The sequence below is a fragment of the Bidens hawaiensis genome, unplaced genomic scaffold (genome assembly GCF_021521415.1).
Source record: "Bidens hawaiensis isolate Kalapana, Puna unplaced genomic scaffold, B.hawaiensis_p1.1 tig00008321_1, whole genome shotgun sequence".
NCBI classification, from domain to species: Eukaryota; Viridiplantae; Streptophyta; class Magnoliopsida; order Asterales; family Asteraceae; genus Bidens; species Bidens hawaiensis.
In genome coordinates, this window is record NW_027491591.1 from 582391 (window position 1) to 591142 (window position 8752).

Consider the following 8752-nt stretch of genomic DNA (forward strand, 5'->3'; position numbering starts at 1 on the left):
AGTCTAGCTCAAGCCCAGTTAAGCTACGTTCAGCTTTTTACACCCCATATCACACCATTCTGTATATTTAATTTGAAATATAACATTTCTGTTTCTAATTAAAACTTGGTTAAGATGTAATTTAACATTATTAGAATTTGATATAAAATATAATTTGAATTTTCTGTAGCAACATATATATCCAATATAACTCTAGTATGGAGTTTTGTTTGTACATTTGAAAATAAAGATAATTGAAACTAAATTTATACAGAATATCCAAAAACACAACTTTGTTAGTATAAAAGAAATTAACCAAGGGTTTATAGCCAGCCTCCAGCCAAAATCGCAACCAAAATCAAATGTCGACGTTTATTCGCCATAAGTTTGCATTTTGGGCCGAATGAGCTAAAGTAAAAAAATCACATTTGCCGAAATATCGAGTTACTACCCTTGCAATAATTACAATAATCTCTAATTGAAGGAGCATCTCAACTTTTCTTATATTTGCACCAAAAAGAGAGAACATAAATTGCTTGCTTTAGAATATCTAGAGTTTGCATGTCATTAAAAGCCCAACATTTCTTTCACCTGTCTCATATCCAACTAATGGTAACAAGGTGACAGCACATACACAACAAAAAAGAATTTCCCATAATTATAATCATTGTTGGGCTGGTCTGGGCTTCTTTCCCAACTGGCCCACTAAACATGTAAGCCCATTTCCAAATTTAACAAATTTCATGTAACATGTAAATGACCATATAGTATATACATTAAATTTTACATCTAAAAAATAAAACTATTCTAAATGTGTAAATCTAATTAATCTTTTTTATTTTATGGGTCCTGGTTACTGAGCGCATAAACTAAACGGGTCGTTTAACTTTGAGGGGCGGGAATACCTTTGAGGACATCCCTTAGAGCATAATGATGGCCCACATTTATGATCTGAAATCAAGTTGTTTGACAATAATATTCTTTGGAAATGTTCACTTGTTTGTCTCTTCCAAAGAGTAAACTTTTTTACTTTTTTACCATTGTGTTTTTCTTCCTTCCTTTTTAAATAATAAACCGTACCCGGAACCTCTTCGGGCACACTTGAATCGTGTCGTTTATTTTGAGTGTCATCGTGTTTTGATGCTTCGGGTATGGATGTTGAAGGGGTACTGTCTTTTACTGCAATTGAATCTTTTTTGCCAGGAACATCTGTTATGAGTTTGTCGAAAGTCAATTGTTTGGTCAAATGTGGTGCAATAAAAGTCAACAACTCAGCCAACAAAACTCATTTTAGTAGAAGATGTCAAAAGGCAAAACAGGTTTGGCTGACCCGCAACACTTTTCTGCCCGGAAACACTGTTCTACTATTAAGATCATATGTCAATACGAGGGCAAATTATTAATATTCAATAACTATACAACTTTTTGAATAAAATGAATTGAGAGGTCATGTGCGTTATAATCACATTTTGTGCTATGCCCGACCCATTGAGTGTTAAATGAGTCGTATGCATGGGTTGGTGGGTAGAAGTGCATAACACAAAAAGTTGATACGAACCCGAAAATTGCATTAGACACATGAACCTTAACATAGTTTTCACAGGATAACATGAATACGACCCGTTTACCAAAAATGCACATGTATATAAAATAGATTATGTTTAAACTAGGGATTACTCCATAGAATAGTAACCAACTTTGAAAGTTGTACAAATCAGGTCACTGATAAAAACTTTTGTACCAATTAGGTCATTGAACTTACATTTTTGTTCCAATCCTAGATATTTTACCTAGATAGCAGGCAATCTAGGTTTTTTTTTTAATTTTTCAATGTTTTTACTTTGCATAATAACTTTTAAAGGTTGCGAAAATAAGTAAAAATACGAAATATAATTTTAAAATTCCGAAAATTTGCAAAAAAAAAGTTTGAAAAATTGCAATAAATTACAAAAATTGAAATAAAAAATGCAAAAATGTTCAAAAATTTTTTTGGAAATTGCAATAAATTACAATCCTTTTAGTTATACTGTTATTATAGGTAACAAATGGGTTGGGTTGGGTCGAAACGGGTCATAGGTCGGAATGGGTTAGGGTTGTAATGGGTTAGGATCGAAACGGGTCACTTAAAAAAATGGTTGTTTTGGTTCGGGTCGGAACAGGTTAGGGTCAACAGGTTCGGGATAGAACACGTCAAGGTCGTAACGGGTCAAAACAGGTTTCAGGTCAGTTTTTTTTTTGACTAACGAATCAGCGCGTTTTCAACACGTTACAGCTCGTTTTAACAGCAAAAGCTCATTGAAGCGAGTTTTCAGTTCGTTTCAGCACTTAACATGTCATTTAAGCGATTTTTCAGTTCGTTTCAGCACATAACAGCTCGTTTAAGCGATTTTTCAGTTTGTTTCAGCAGGGCCGTCTCCGAGAATCCAAATACCTCAGCCGAACAAAAATAAAAAGGCCCCTATGCCTTAAAGAAAATTTTTTATTCAGTAGTGTACATGGATAAAACTTTTATCGACTGGTTTATTATAAACTTGAACAATTCTGAGCATGTACTTATATCATAAATCATAGCAAATAACCTTATTTTTAACACCAAAAAGCATATATATGTGATATGTATAAAGAATGTTTGTACCCTCGAACCTTATGTGCCCCGGCCGATGGTACGGCTCGCACACCCTTCGAGCCTCCCCTGCGTTTCAGCATCTAATAGGTCGTTTAAGCGATTTTTCAGTTCGTTTAAGCAATTAACAGCTCGTTCAAGCGATTTTTCAGTTCGTTTCAGCATCTGACAGCTCGTTTAAGCGATTTTTCAGTTCGTTTCAGCACCTAACAGCTCGTTTAATCAATTTTTCAATTCGTTTCAGCACTTAACAGCTTGTTTCAGCACCTAACAGCTCGTTTAAGCGATTTTCCAGTTCGTTTCGGCACCTAACAGGTCGTTTAAGCGATTTTTTCAGTTCGTTTCAGCACTTAACAGCTCATTTAAGCGATTTTTCAGTTCATTTCAGCACCTAACAGATCGTTTAAGCGATTTTTCAGTTCGTTTAAGCAATTACCAGCTCGTTCAAGCGATTTTTCAGTTCGTTTCAGCATCTGACAGCTCGTTTAAGCGATTTTTCAGTTCGTTTCAGTACCTAACAGCTCGTTTAAGCGATTTTCAGTTTGTTTCAGCACTTAACAGCTTGTTTCAGCATATTTCGATCAAAATGGGTTATTTTGGTTCGGGTCGGAACGGGTTAGGGTCAACAGGTTCGTGTCAGAACGGGTCCGGGTCGGAATAGGTTCAGGTCGGAATGGTCAAAACGAGTTTCGGGTCGTTTTTTTGTTTTTTTGTTTGCTGAACGAGGACAACAAACGAAAAGCTTTAGTTTTTTTACTTTTTTTGTTTTATATTTTGAATTATGATTTTTTTATTAATTTTTTGAATTTTGTTAGGGTTTTTTTAAAAAAACCTAGATTACCTGCTATCTAGGTAGAATATCTAGGATTGGAACAAAAATGAAAGTTCAATTACCTGATTGGAACAAAAGTTTTCATCAGTGACCTGATTGGAACAACTTTCAAAGTTGGTTACTATTCTGTAGAGTTCTCCCTTTAAACTATAAAACCAATGTTTATTTCTCTTTTATCTTTCAAATTTGGCATAAAATATCCAATCCTTTTAAATTACTACATATAAACAAAACATATTATTTTGAGAAAAGAACTTATAAAATCACACAGTTAACCCACGAAGCTATCACATCAACCCAAACCAACCCGTTTACTAAACCCTGACCCATTAATTTCTATTTAACATGCTTCTGTTTTTAGCTATTTCCATTTTACCACCAGTTAGTAAATAAACAGCACGAACCGACCCAAATAAATAGCAAACTTACCGACAAATTTGGTTTGGCTTCCAAACTTGGAATAATCAACCAGCTTCTTGGCTGCATCTTGTACAGAAGACACAACCTGCTTTGCATTACTAACTAAATTTACAACGCTTCTCCAGTCATCTTTCTCAAATATTGTTCTCCTAAAAATATTAAAATCCACATCAATCCCAAATAACATCATATACCAATAAAGTTTACTTGATATTGCGTGTTATTACCAATCAGTTCGAAGAATTTCGTTCCTCAATCTCATGAGGGTAGCAACACTAAGCCTCGGGATTATATCATCCTGTATGTCAAAAAAAAAAACTATATATCTCAAATTGACATTAATATTTAATACTAACAAAGATTAATTTTCAATTTTTATTTCAAGTAACCAACTCTTTATGTCAAAAAAAATACCATCTAAATTTAAATATAAAAAAAAAACTTTGTTTTAGCCCTATTAGCAATCCATAAACTTCACTAAGCTTTCAAAACAGAGACTGTCATGTGTTCCCTGGTTAAATATTACATATAATTGAAACAAAACTTTCATATGCTAACCTGCATGCAAACGGTTGAAACATAATCATGGCAGCATTCAGCAAGGTCTCTAGAAACACAAGGTGGGCTCCCGTATCCAACGGCTGTTACAATCTCGGGACTAAAACCCAACTCCTCAGGTGTCTTTTTGCGGATCATTACAGCTAGCATTGAAGCAATCGCGCCACCAAGTGAATGGCCCACCAGCCTTAACCTAAATCCCTGTAAACTCATTAGTATTACAAAAGATATCACAATATCAACTTGTTCACATAAAAAGTAGATCACTTTGGGTTGCAAGCAATCAATGATTAATAGATAGCATTTAATAAACCTTGGAAAGATATAAATGATTTACAAGATTCAACTTTTTGATACACTTAGTTAATAGTTAACGTTCTAACTTTTAAGAATATATATGTTTGAGCTATTACTATTAAACTACCATTTTGCCACATTGGAAATTAAATCCATGAATAAAGATAAATCATTATAACTAAATAATAAAAGAAATTCACCACCTCATGTTTCTCAAGGTACTTCTTGATAGTTCCAATCTCATGCGTTAAAAACCAACGCGCAGCCTCAGCAGTACCAAAATGAGTTGTGTACCCTTCAAAGTTGACTTCTACATCACTTGAAGACACAATATCGGTAATAAGATCAGAAACTGTATGAGTTCCACGAATCCCCAAAATCACAAGCTTATTGCGCGTATCAACACCAATATAATATCCTGGTCGCAGTAAGCTAGAGTTTTTAACAAATTTTACAATGTTACTTTCTCTAAGCATGCTGCTTTGCGCCAAACCAGCTGCACTGTCTCTATACGCCCCTTTTGCTAATTCTACATGGTATATAAGATCCTGAACCTACACAAAATAAAAAATATAAAGTAAAAATTATGTTATAAACTAGGGGCGTGTAAATGAGCAGAGCTGCTCACAAGCTAGTTAAGATCAGCTCGCTAAAAGCTCGAATCAAGCCAAACTTAAACGAGTTTGACCCTAAAAAATAAGCTTCTTTAATAAAAGAGCCCAAGCTTCACTTATCTAGCTTGTGTTGGCTCATGGCCTAAACGAGCCTATTGTTTATACTATATCTAGTTAGCAAACTATATATATACATGTAATGCTTATTATTAATATATAAAGATACTGTAAAATACCTAAATAATAAAAATTGAAATTTCAAAGATACATAAAAAATATTTATTATTAGTATTATATAAAAACAATTAACAAATAATAAACGAGCCAAGCTTGAGCTCACGTAAGTTGAACGAGCCAAGCTCGGGGTCAGCTCGGCTCATTCACACCCCTAGTACTACATACTATATAATTTGCGACTGGCAAGGTTCTCAGTAAGTAAGTCATTAATTACCACTGTGTCACTAGTAATCTTTACACCTTTAACACCCTCAAACGGATTTTTAGAAGCTTGTTGAAGGTAAACAAGGTATAACCCTATCGTAAGATCACTCAAACTCCAATGTTGAACTCCAAGTTTACTCTTTTGAATGCTTGCAAGGATCTCCGTAAACGACCGACTACCAGGCTGCACACTGTTTCCTATAAATCAAAACCCGAATCAGCAACCGCAAGTTGTTGGTACACAAAACACACGCGCACACGAACCTGTGGGTAAGGGCCATTTGCACAATTGCAATGCGGGTTCAAGCGCTTTTGTGAACCAAGCTAGCTCTAGCTTCCACTTGTTGTTGTTGTTATTAACCGCGTCATCTTCATCGGATGAACTGTGATTGTTAACGGCGGGGTTTGAGTCGTTTTTTTGTGTTAGGGGTTTGTTTTTCTTCTTCTACCTTTTTAACTTTTGACCATTGTGATTCGTAGCGGTTGAGTGTGTTATATACAGACCATTGATATGATTCTTATTTTCTTAACAATTTCAAACTCAAATCTGCAGAGCACCAAAATTTATTCAAAAATTAAAAAAAAAAATCAAGAAGTTTTTAGTTAATACTTTATTAAAAGTTTAGACTTTAAACTTAACATAAACTAATTTGGACATAGAAAGGGGAGAATTGGATCAATCACTTAAAAACAATATCATATTCATAGGGTTAATAATAATAATAATAATAATAGCTAGTAATAAGAATGAGCTAACAAGTGAAGAAAAGAATAAGTATGTATGTACCTGTTGTGAAGAAGAAGCGTTTAGCAGCGGCCATTGATGACTAGAAAGTACAGAAAGCAACAGGTGTGTTTTTAAGGAGGTGGGATTTTGTCAGGAGAAGTGGAGAACCGACTTACTGAATGATTCGGTCATTTGCTGCTGGATATGATATGGGTCATTAAAAACTGGCCTATAACAGTTTATTGGGCTGGAGTCTTGTAGACTCTTGTGTTTATTTCTTTTACACCAAAATGTATCATATCGTCGCATCAGTGTCACGTAGATATTAAGCATTTACTAACTTTTCATTCAAAGACACGTGATACTTTAACAACACAAAGAATTATTATCAATTCTTTTGTGTTAAAACAAAGGGATATTGGTTTTTAATATTCTCAACTTTCACCCGTTGGTTGTTGATATCACTCATAACTTTCACTTTGTCTCTCACCACTCCCAACTTTCATCTTATTTTCTTCTATCACTCCCGAACTAACGGAGCACCGTTAAACTTTTTGATGATGTGGCGTTTTATGATGGCTTGGCATTTGTTATAATGATGTGGAATTTCTTGTGTAAATAAACATATTATTACCATACTCCACCACACCCTCCCACCACTGCTCCACAACCTTCTGCTTTTTCCGTCGTCGTCGTCACCACCATCATCTCCACCGCAGTCACCACTTCTGATGGAAACAACTGCTTCCCCTCCAAAGAAACCGACCTTGTTTCATACAAGTTTGATCAATCTGATGGAAACAATTAGTTTATAAATGCTCATATCTGCACCATATTGCAAATTATAAACGAGATCGGAGCAAGTAACTAACCAAATGTGAAGGTATAGCCGTGAGCGGATATGAGTTTCTTGTTCGCATAGTGATTCGGACGGAGCTTATCATGTTCATCATCCATACACCGACACTTTCATATATCCAACTATCCAAGCATAGGTAAGCTTTAAATATGAAATTAGCAACAACAGAGAAAACAAACATATCTAAATACTAAACTTACTCATGATCTTTAATGCTCCTTGGAAGTGCTTCTTTTATAAACAGATGCAACACTACCAGATTTGAATATGAACCCTAATTAAGAAATCGTATCCATGTACGATCAATTAGGTTTAGGGCTTTTAATCCCCATGAAAAATCGATCATAACCATATAAATTAATTACCTTATCTCGTTTTGATCGAGGGTGAACGGGATACAGAAGCAGACGGTCTAAAATCACACCAATACGCTAACGGAATCAACGTAAAAACGTAATTGATTAAAGGGTTATTGTTGGCGATGTGTTGAGGATGCTGAGTGTGAATTTAATTGGAATATTATCAACGTTTATACAGAATTAGAGATTTAGGATTTATAGTTCGTTTATTACGGGATAAACGATCACATTTGATATAATTAACATGTTTATCTCCTTTATTAGGCCGAAAATAGCTTAGATATCATATTTACAAGATAAACTTCATCTATAATACGTAGATTGTGGTTCAAACTAACATATTATAATTTCGGGTTCAAAAAAATGAATGCGAATACTGGTTTGGTAAATGGATAACTAGTTTAGTGATATGGGTTATAATAATAATTACAATCTAGACCCTGGAGTTTGAGGATGGATACAAGAATGATAAATCTTATAGTTTGGGTTAAAAATGCCAAATCATAAAAGATATAATTATAAATAAGTAATTATTAACAGAAAAATCAATTTAACTCTTGAGAATATGCTTGAGGGATACCTCCACATAGCCAATATGGAGGGATACCATTCCATATTGTATCATCCTTGTACATAGTTTATTGAATATCACTATTCTAATTAATGCAACGTGAAATCCAAAGCATAAAACCTTAAAATTTAAAAATTATACTTCAAGGGACGCAAGATAATTTGACTTCAATTTAACCGAACGCCAAATTGCATCAAGAGCCTTGAGAATATGCTTGAGCATCTCCATATCATTTCTATTTGCATCAATCAAAAACGTAACAGCCAAATCGTGTCTTAGTTTGAGGCATATCCATAAGTTACTACCTCTTCCTCTTCCTCTTCCCTAGCCTCTCATAGACACTGTCATACTTTTGGATAAGAGCATCAGCATGGAAAGACTCCGTAGAAATTGCCTCATGAAGCATCGCGTGCAACTTCTGTTTTTCACTAAGTGGCAGCACTGATGATGACGATGAAAATAAATATGACAT

The 8752-nt window shown here is 34.5% G+C and overlaps 1 pseudogene across 1 annotated transcript; it reads right to left on the reverse strand.

The window, feature by feature from the left end:
- Positions 1-612: 612 nt before the first annotated feature.
- LOC143637510 (uncharacterized) lies at positions 613-8752 on the reverse strand (annotated as a pseudogene). Its single transcript, XR_013154439.1, has 13 exons — positions 8586-8752; positions 8422-8515; positions 7716-7781; positions 7551-7624; positions 7364-7472; positions 7131-7257; positions 6029-6281; positions 5775-5962; positions 4913-5263; positions 4413-4613; positions 4082-4152; positions 3864-4003; positions 613-1188 (listed from the first exon to the last, which is right to left on the reverse strand). The product of XR_013154439.1 is annotated as an uncharacterized LOC143637510 (transcript).